Below are 11,727 nucleotides of genomic sequence, written 5' to 3' on the forward strand. Positions count from 1 at the left end.
AAAAATAGAAAGGACAAGCAAAAGTTGTTGAATGACCATTTCTTTACAAAGTAACATTACAGGTGTATTTATGTGGTTAATTATTTTTTTAATTACTTGTAAATTTCAATATTAATATATTATTTATCTTATGATTTTAATTTATTTAATTTATAGTAAAAGTATAATTTAGAACAATAACTATTATTTATCTAAAACTATGAATAGTTTTAATTGTAATAGAATTAAAATTTAAGATGAATGTAAGGTGTAATTTAATATTTATTAGGTTTTGTCTATTTAAATTTTATATTAATTGTCATATAATAATAAAAATTAAATTATAATGAAGTATAATTCAAAATGAATACGAGGTGTAATTTTATATATTTTATTGAAATTTATTTATTTATATTTAATTTTGATATAATTAATATTTTTTATTTTTAAATAAATAAAATAAAATATTATTATTATATATAAATTTAAATGTTATATTTTTAGATAGTATTTACTTTATCAATTAATATTATAAATCTCACTTGTATGTGAAAAAAATATGAAGAAATAACAAGAGAAAACGATAGCAGCAAGAAGGAGGAGAAGAAGAGTGATTCTGAGAGAGGAGCCCCAGGTGAAAGCCATTGACAACCTGTGATGCCAAGGCCTACACGCTTCGTCGTTGCTGTTAATATCAAAGATTTCAGGTTTAAAGGATGAACGAGCCCTCAGTCCTTCTACGGTTGCCAGATTTTGGGAAGTAAGAAGTAAATTGAAAGAGAAAAGTGGGTATCTGTCTGATTGCGTTTATTGCAAATTTCAATCGCTTTATTGGCGTTTTTCCCACAGATAAACCAATTGTTTCGCGTTGCTTAAAGTGAGATTGGCGAAGAAGCATCATATGGGTTTGAGTAAACGGCGGGAATGAAAAAATAGGTTAAGGGGGGAAAAATGAGAAAGGGTTAATGGTTAAACGCCAATAAAGTACTAGGTTTTAGCGGCGTTTGTCTAAAATCGTCACTAAAGTATGAGTATTTAGCGGCGTTTTTGAATAAAATGCCACTAAAGTATTAGGTTTTAGCGGCGTTTATTTAAAAACACAACGATATATATACCCTATTACGGAGTTTGTTTAAAAACGCCACTAAAGAACGATTCTATGGCGGCGTTTATCTAAAAATGCCACAATATATGTACCCTATTGCGGCGTTTGTTTAAAAACGCCACTAAAGTACTTATCTTTAGCGGCGCTTGTCGAATAAATGCCACTAAAGTACGAGTTTAAGCGGCGTTTGTTGAAAAACGCCGTTAATGTTATCATTTAGTGGCGTTTTGGATATAAACGTCGTTATATGTACAAATTTAGTGGCGTTTGCTTTGAAAACGCCGCGACAAACGCCGCTATATACTTGTTTTGCTGTAGTGAAATTTTAAGATTTAACAATTAAATAAATAGGATTTAGCATAATTTATGTTATCAAATAATGAGAAAATCGCCTCAGTGACCAAAAAAAAGTTATAATATACGATTTTAACCAACTTTTTTTGGATTTGCCAAAATGACCAACAAAATCGCAACGCGAAATAAAAATCGCAACGCGATCCCCAGAATCGCAAATCAGTTTCCAAAATCGCAACGCGATTCTTGAAAATCGCAATGCGATAGTACAAATTCGCATTGCGATTTTCCAAAATCGCAACGCGAATATGAAAATCGCAACGCGAACACATAAATCGCAACGCGTATCCGTAAATCGCAACGTGTATCCGTATATCGCAACGCGTATCCGTAAATCGCAACGATAATACATAAAATCGCAACGCGTATCCGTAAATCGCAACGCGATATTTAAAGCGCCATTATAATCGCTACGCGTATTTTATTTTCAAATTACAAAAACCAATATTAAGACAAAATCCCGTAATCGCAACTCATAACCTAAAACCTAAAATCACAACTCAGTCCCATCTCCATCTCTCACTCTCTACGGCGAAGAAATCCGTCCCCATCTCCGAAGATTTCCGTCCCCATCTCCGGCGAAATCCCTCACAACCATTCACGGTCAGAAATCCCTCACAATATTCAGAAATGGAAAATCAACCTCCGAGGGTTAGTTTTTTTAATTATTTTTATTTTGAAATGTTTGCATTATTGTAGGTTTTTCATATTGAAACTGATGATAAGTTTACTGGTCATTTCAATAATAGATTAACCATTTCACTTAGATTTCATTTCGCGTTACGATTCTGTCGTTGCGATTTTCATTTCGCGTTGCTATTCTCTCGTTGCGATTTTCAAGTTAGTATTTGTCTTTGTCTTTGTTCTGTCTTTTGGTTAAAGTAATGCAATCCATTCAAGTTTCAATTTGCAGAAGAGTCGCAACGAGATAAATGAAAATCGCAACGAGAGAATGACTGTCGCAACGAGAGAAATGAAAATCGCAACGAGAGATTCGCAACGCGAAATGAAAATCGCAACGAGAGAATCGCAACGCGAAACCAAAATCGCATTGCGATTTTCATTTCGCGTTGCGATTCTCTCGTTGCGATTTTCATTTCGCGTTGCGATTCTCTCGTTGCGATTTTCATTTCAACCAAAAGACAAAACAGTGTTGCAAATTTTAGTTTCAAGAATAAACTACTACTTTTTATGTTTATTGTTTTTGGTATATCTTCACAGTGTAGTTTTTGGTATATCTAACTTGGTATGTTTATTGTTTTGTAGAAATTTTTTTCGGCTCAATTGACCTTGAGAAATAAAGTCAGCCTGGCCACTACAATTGCTTCGAAGCTTTCACCTGCTCAAAGACAATTGTTTGAGGAAACCTGCTTCGAGCCATGGCTGAGAGTACAGCATCCGAGTGGAGATGCTAATTTGACCCATTTGTGGCTTCAGACCATGACATCAAATCTACCCGACAGTATACAACGTGGTGAGGAAGAGATATGGTTTCATTTTCCACCAGCGTATACTTGTTTTGGGCGGAAGGAGTTCTGCTTAATCACTGGTCTACGATTCGGACACGATGATGTAGGCCGGTACACTCGTCATATCGCCCGCCCATCATGGTTATCCCGGGTTTTTCCGGATGAGTCAATGGAGAAGCCGAACCTACATGTCGACGACCTGAAGAAATTGTTTAATAAGAAAGCTGGTTTCACTCGGATGGATGACGTCGATGTTGTCCGAGTATGCCTTCTACTACTTGTGTATGCCGGCTTTTTAGGCAGAGAGGCCAGACAACCTATTCATCGGGAGCTAATAATATTGGTAGAGGACCTGAATGCATGGAATCTGTTTCCGTGGGGTTCGTATATATGGAAAGCTACCTGGACTAAGTTGTCGTCTGCCTTTGATGACCGCAAAAGTTTGCGGGGCGATGGGTCCAAATACACTTTGTCAGGCTTTGTTTGGGCCTTTAAGGTAAGAATTTCTATATAATGTTTCTAAAATTATAATTAATTATTTAACAATTACTAATTTTGTTATTATATTGTTTGTAGATTTGGATATTCGAGGCTTTCCCCAGCATGCGTACATATGCAATAAAAACGTCAAATGATATTCCCAGGGCTATTTCCTGGAAGAGGAAAACTCTGTTGGATTGGGAAGACTTAATACCATATGCGACAATAAATAATGTAAGTTAACACAAATACTTTCATATAATATATAAACAAGTTATTAATAGTAGACGTTTAACTTTGTTTGAGTTTTTATATTTTAGGAGGCCAACATTCCATTACAAAGACTGACACCCACGGAGGAAGAGCTTGCCACTGATTGGTGGCAAGCTAGTCAGAGTTTTTTGATGGCACGGATGATGAGCAGCATCCACTTCCTCCAATTCGAGAGCCATCACCTCACCTAGAGCCATCACCCGATCGACCCGACTATACACCTCTAGAACGAGAGCCATCACCTATCCCGTCACATCATCGAGCCTCTTCTCCACCATCACCTCATGATAGGCGACCGGCAAAGATGCCACGACTCCTATCTCCCTGTTCTCCACCTCCACCTCAACGGGATGAGTCAAGGGAGTTACGTGATGAGGTCAATGCCTTGCGTGAGGAGATCGGTACTCTACGCGATAACGATGGTGCATGGCGTGTGGAGGTGTCAACTTTACGTGGTGAGGTTGCCGCTCTACGTGAGATGATAGTATCGTTGCAGAATGAGGTTCATACTCTACGCAACGAGGTAAGTTTAAGATTTTCCATATTTAACTTAATGATAAATTTACTCGTAATTTCACTTAGATTAGCCATTTCACTTAGATTGCTTAGTAAATTTATTCGGTTGCTGCCAATTCTGCTAAACTGTGTATTCTTTAACACTGTGAAATAGTATTTGTCTTTGTTTTGTCTTTTGGTTGAAAGTAAATTTGTTCGGTTGCTACCAATTCTGCTAAACTGTGTATTCTTTAACACTGTGAAATAGTATTTGTCTTTGTTTTGTCTTTTGGTTGAAAGTAAATTTGTTCGGTTGCTGCCAATTCTGCTAAACTGTGTATTCTTTAACACTGTGAAATAGTATTTGTCTTTGTTTTGTCTTTTGGTTGAAGTAATGCAATCCATTCAAGTTTCAATTTGCAGAAGAAGAAATAGTTTACTTTCGCAACACGAAACTTAAAATCGCAACGCGAAACCAAAATCGCAACGACAAGATCGCAACGCGAAACCAAAATCGCATTGCGATTTTCATTTCGCGTTGCGATTTTCATTTCGCATTGCGATTCTGTCGTTGCGATTTTCATTTCGCGTTGCGATTTTGGTTTCGCGTTGCGATTTTAAGTTTCGTGTTGCGAAAGTAAACTATTTCTTCTTCTGCAAATTGAAACTTGAATGGATTGCATTACTTCAACCAATAGACAAAACAAAGACAAATACTAACTTCAGGGTATTAGTTTGAAACATATTTTTCTTTGTTATCTGATGCATTTTGTGAACTATGATAGAATAATGACTTGGGTGAATACAATGCAAGTTTGAAACATATTTGTCTTTGTTTTCACTGTTTAAATATCATGTCTGTTTATTTACTGATTTTTGTATTTAATTATTTAGCGGCCCGATAGAGTGGATGCTTTACGTCGGGTTATGCTTGCACGACGGAGTTCACGCATCAGACAGCGTGCACGTGCTATTAAGTCTCCGTACACCCCAATAGTGCGAAGACACCGCAAGAAGAAGCCCGACTCGCCTGTCATCCCTCAAGAGTCCACTCCTATCGTTGAAGAGGCCCCCCCTATCATTCCTCGAGAGTCCCCTCCCACCGTTCAAGAGGCCACTGTCATCATTGAAGAGGTCCCTCCCACCATTCAAGAGCCCGATTCACATGGCGTCATATGTAGGCTTCTTGAGAAACCCTCTGACGTACCGGACATGATGGATTCAAGTTGGCTCTCGTATGAGTTACCGGCCAGTACCATACCGGTATCTGAAGAGGAGAGGGATCAACTACCGGACACAATTCTGGATAACACCCTTTGGGCTAAGACCGCTGTTGATTTTTATCTACATGAGCAGAGCCAGGGGTGTTTCACTGACATATGCAAGCTCACCGATGATATCTATTTGTTGCTTGATCGGTCTTGGTGGGGCGTATTATTAGGGGTCGAAGACAATGGCTATTTCGATGGGGGGGGTAAGTCTTATATTTTTCTTATATTTCAATTTGATTAATTTTTTTTTTAAATTTATGTAAGTCACTAATATATGTCTTTTTTTGTAAAACAGCATATCGATGCGTGGGTGACACGTCTTCTAATAATAAGAAAACTTAAGAAAAATAAAAATATACGATATACAATTATGCCGACGTCTTTTCACGCCGTTCACTTGAAGAATGCACGAGATGAATCATTTGATTTGGGCAATGGACAAGCTAAACTTTATCCTGCATAGTGGGAGGTCGATAAGGTTAGTATTTATTTTAGATTGAGTTTAAAGGTTTTATGAAATAAGTGCGCAAATGAATGAATTATTACTTATGATTGCAGGTGTTTATCCCTGTTTTGGAACGTAAACATTGGATTCTCGTCGAGCTTCAGCTCCCATCCCTTAAGACAATAGTGTATGACAGCATGATAAATTACATATCATTGGCTGATTTAAGAGATGTTATTAAGGGATGGAGCTCTCATTTGGCTAAATTCTTGGATGCGATCAATTATTGGACTCGTTCTGGAAACAAGAAGCCAAAGAAGCTCAATATTACAGTTATTAGAGACGAGACCGCGCCACAACAAACGAGCAGAGCCAGAGGAGATTGTGGTCCTCTCGTATGCTTGGCGTTGGAGCGTTTGACGACGGGAAGCATCAAGTATCTACCTCCCACCGATAGAGATAGAGCTGCAGTAGGCTTGTGGTTTCGGCATTATATGGCTAAATCGATATATACGAGACGCTGCCTACCTGCATCCGCGTTATAAAAATGTCCATAAACAATGGTAAGTTTATATACTTTTGGTTTGAAAATGTTTGGTTAAGTACCTAGAATTCAATAATTTGCTGTTTGTAGGTTTTAGATGTGTAGAAAGTGTTGTTTGAGCAAATGTTTGGTTTCTGCAGGTTAATCTCAGAAGTGAACTGCGTGAAAATGATGTATGGCTGCAAAAGTTGATTCAATAGTTTAATTGATTGTTTTTTGATTGTTTAATTGATTTGTAAAAGTTGATTCAATAGTAGATGATCGGAAATAAGAATTATTGCTTATTTTTTGATTGTTTAATTGATTTGTAAAAGATGATTTGTAAAAGTTGATTTGTGTAATTGATGCGAATATAATTCTTATTTATGCTTGTTTAATTGATTGAAATGTAATGGTTGATTTTGTTGATTTCAATCTGCATTATGTTGAAGGCAAAATTGACTATCGCAATGCGAAATGAAAATCGCAATGCGAAATGAAAATCGCAACGAGAGAATCGCAATGCGAAATGAAAATCGCAATGCGGAAATGAAAATCGCAACGGGAGAATCGCAATGCGATTTTAATTTCGCATTGCGATTCTCTCGTTGCGATTTTCATTTCGCATTGCGATTCTCTCGTTGCGATTTTCATTTCGCATTGCGATTTTCATTTCGCATTGCGATTTTCATTTCCGCATTGCGATTTTCATGTTGGGATTTTCATTTCGCATTGCGATTCTCTCGTTGCGATTGTAATTTTCGTGTTGCGATAGTCAAATGCATGCCTAATAGTGATAACAACTGAATAAAAAGAGTTGGTTAAGTCAAAATGGTTGGCCTGAGTCATTAATTCAACTGAAAATGTTAAAAGTTCACACATAAAATCCACATAATACAACGTTTGCATTTACAAATCACCTAAGTTAACAGTCCCAAAAGGTGAAGCCAATTGTGATTTTGATGAGGATCCATATTTTGGTAGAGGAAAAGATGATTTTGATGGCACTGGTGATCCACATGTCAACCTTGTATGACCACTTTCCTTGCACCGACTACATGTCGATCTCTTCTTCTCTTCACCCTTAGACGGTATACGATCGTGACTTTTTGGTCGGCCAGGTAGCCTTCTGTCCATGGCTGGTGGCAAAACTGTTTGTAAGTCATCTGGTATGTCCCACTCAGAAGGATGTGGAATAGGGTAGACAATCTCGGCATAAGTCTGTCGATAAACTTCTGTAGTGTAGCAATCCATAGCGTATGCGCTTGAATCATCTTGGTTTAAATGAAGAGCAACTTTTATAACATGGCCACACGGATAACCAGATGTTTGCCATTTCATACAACTACACGTCTTTGCATTTAGATCGACTAGCCCATTTAAGTTATTATCCAGTACTTGAAACAAAGTGTTTGAACATGGTTCAACTCTCCATGACGTTGACTTCACAACACGTTTCGTTATCTTTTTTTCAGTCCATGGTGTAACACGATGTTCCAATGTTCCTGTAAATTTAAATAAACAATACTTAGTAAAATATATAAATATGATAAGTTACGAATTCAAAGAAATAATACCTGCATGGTTTCTTTTCTTGTAGTACCACTGTTGAATAGAGGCTCGAAAAAACTCCATTAACATAGTAATGGGTAATTTCCGGGAATGACGACTTAGAGCGTTGATTGATTCTACACTATTAGACGTCATGAAACCATATCTTGCTCCAAGTTGATGTACTCTTGACCATCTTTCAAACCCGACATCTTCTAGTGTTTGAGCACACTGAGGCAAAACACGTCTTAAACAATTTATATGCTTATTGAAATCCACTTCCCGATAAGCTTTTACAGCCTTCCAGTATGTCCATTTGTGCTTTTTTATACCAGCAGACCTTGATTTTAGATTTCTATACAAATGAACACCACAAAGTCCATGAAAAGCATCTGGGAAACACCTTCTAACAGCGTTGTCAATTGAGTTTGCCCTATCGGATATGATTGTCAGATTGCTAATAGGACCTATCCAATCCCTAAGATGCCCCATAAACCATGACCATGAATCAGAGGTTTCAGATTTGCCAACCCCGTAAGCTATTGGCAATATCCCATTGTTAGCATCCATGGCTACTGCTAATAAGTTTACTCCAAGGTATCGACCTTTCAAATGTGCTCCGTCAACTATAATAACTGGGCGCATGCAAGTAATAAACGAACGAATCTACAAAATAATATACACAAGAAATATAATCATTTAAATGTGAAATGCATGTAACTAACAAAAATGAGTCAACAAAATTATATTGATTTACTAACCGTAGCACCAATGGCGATAAACAGCAACTCAAAGCGTCCATCTCTATCTGTTTTGATATGAGTTACCGACCCAGGATTTTTCAGCTTTAAATTGTGACAATAAGCCGGCAGTTGGGCAAACGATGCTTCTGGCGACCCCCTCAACAATTCCAAGGCATAACATTTGGCTCTCCAAGCTTGAGAATATGATATACTAATCTTGAACCGAGCATTCATGTCAGTCATAATTTCATGTCCCCGATATACCCTGCCATTCAAAAACATTAACTCAGCCAGAAAACCACCCAACACCTTTTTGTTTGCCTGTCTATGGTGAGGAAAAACTTGGGTTCTTGAACATGTATGTTTATCAATAAAAGTCCTAACTTGAAACATTTCGCAATCTTTTATTCTCTTTGCAATCATTCGCCACATACAGTTTTTGTCAATCATACACCTTGTTTCGAAACGATCTTTGCTTGATTTGTTAACTTTTAGTTGATAGCCATCTTCCACACATTTCATATACAAAGCTATCTTCAAGTCTTCCTTTGTATCAAAACAATCATCTTTCTTGATACGAATAACTTTTGTGTAACAATCAACTGCTTTCTTTACCAACTCTTCTTCCGGTATCTGAAGTAATTCTGGCATATTCCAGTTATACGCCCGTGGCATTTTCTTTCTTCGGGGACTTTTTCTTCTTCTTTTTCTTCTTCAGGATTATATGAATTATAGAATGGATGTTCAACATGTTCATTCACAGTCGTAACTTCCTCCTCATTATCATCAACAATACATTCTTCGGCAACGGCTGTTTCATCATCAAAATTCGGGTATTGACCAATATCAAAATCATTACACGCAGGGTCTGTTTCTTCTTCTGAAACATCATCAAAATCCGTGTATTGACCAATATCAAAGTCCGGATATTGACCAAGACCAAATTTCGAATACTGACTAGTACTCACAATTTTTTCTGTTGGCTCATCATCGTCTAACTGGTCAATACGAAAACCGGAATTTGGTGCTGAAAGTTGATTGGGATTTGGATTAGAGAAAGGTTGTGGGTTTTGAGAAAAACTTAGTTGATTACTACCCGCTACTGACCCAACAATACTACTTCTAGGTTCAACAACATACAATGTAACATCATCTTGTGAAACACTAATATAAGCAATGAATCGTTCAACATCTTCATTGTCGGTTAACAAATAAACTTTACCATTTCTGATAAGATAGCCTAAATCCACTTAGGGGCTCTAAATTCAATTTATTTGAAACACGTAGCATTAGAGTTTCATAAGTTAACTTTTGTAAAGACAATTTTAGTTGAAGATTCATGGGTAAAGGCATATATTGTAAAACACCATGAACATTATCCCATGACCCTCCAAAACACAAATCTATCCAAACATGATCAACATTAGATGATTTCATGGTTGTAAATTAATTTACTAAACAGACGAGCTGCGAAACTAAAACCTGTTGCCGGATTGGGAAGGATGTCGTTGGATATAGGAACGGATGTCGCCGGAGAGAGTGATAGATGGAGATGGAATGAGTTGCGATTTAGGGATTTAGTTTATGATTTCAGTGTTATATACCCAAAATTTCAGTGTTGTGATTTACAGATTCTCGTTGCGATTTACGGATTATCGTTGCGATTTACAGATTCTCGTTGCGATTTACGGATTATCGTTGCGATTTACGGATACGCGTTGCGATATACGGATACGCATTGCGATTTACGGATACGCGTTGCGATATACGGATACACGTTGCGATTTACGGATACGCGTTGCGATTTATGTGTTCGCGTTGCGATTTTCATATTCGCGTTGCGATTTTTGAAAATCGCAATGCGAATTTGTACTATCGCATTGCGATTTTCAAGAATCGCGTTGCGATTTTGGAAACTGATTTGCGAATCTGGGGATCGCGTTGCGATTTTTATTTCGCGTTGCGATTTTGTTGGTCATTTTGGCAAATCCAAAAAAAGTTGGTTAAAATCGTATATTATAACTTTTTTTTGGTCACTGAGGCGATTTTCTCTCAAATAATTTCTCCAAATTATTCAACCCTCAACCTGTTATCATTGTTTGGATAAATTTGAATATAATATTAAATTTTATAAAATAAGAGGAAAATAATATTTTCTGAAAGTAAAAAAATAATCGAACGGGGTAAAATTTAAACTCTCTTTATTGAAACCTAAACCCGACTCATTTTTCAAACGTACGTGGCTTTTTTATTCGCTTACTTTCAAACTCAATATTTTTATGAAACTTTCCAAAAATATATTAACCAAACCCTTAAATTTAGATGGTTAACTCATACACGAACCAAATGATTTTAATAGTTAAAAAATTATTGTTCTTCTTCGAGGCGTCGAGATCCGGCAGTACTTACAAGGCAGACGCAAGCCTAAGTCTGTCAATGTTTTTGTTAGGTTATTATGATTCGGGGCTGAATTTACCGGGACTCTCGACCAGGGCCGGTTTTGGGCCTATGCGGGCTACCCAACTGCACATGGCCCAATTTTTGTAAAGCCTCCAAAAAATTTTAAGTCTTTTGTATATATATGTGTATTTAAGATGTTTAGCCCAAGAATTTTCAAGTCCAATGCCCACATTAAATAATATTTTAATTTTAAAAGGCCTATTTTATTGTTATGGCATAGGGCCACCAAAATTTACAAGACAGCCCTGCTCTCGACCTCCGGTGGACCGCTACGTGTGGATTTGTGGCGTGAGAATGGTGTTGTTTATCCAAATTTGAGTTAGTATATTTGGCTTGCTTCAGGCGATTTGCATCTGATGTTTTTCGTCTCTGGTTTTGCTATCTGGGCATATATGGCTTATCTTGGATACTTCATTAATAAAGACAATCCCTCTCCCTTCTTATAAAAATAGAGAAAAAGAAAAATGAAAAGCTGTGGTGACGGTATAATCTGAAGAATTTGTGAAGACAAAAAAACGAAATAATAGAACCAAGTCGTCGACGTGGCACGAAACGGGGGTTCATTCAATGAAATTGTGA

The sequence above is a fragment of the Hibiscus syriacus genome, unplaced genomic scaffold (assembly GCF_006381635.1).
Source record: "Hibiscus syriacus cultivar Baekdansim isolate YM2019G1 unplaced genomic scaffold, ASM638163v2 tig00117056_pilon, whole genome shotgun sequence".
Taxonomy (NCBI): domain Eukaryota; kingdom Viridiplantae; phylum Streptophyta; class Magnoliopsida; order Malvales; family Malvaceae; genus Hibiscus; species Hibiscus syriacus.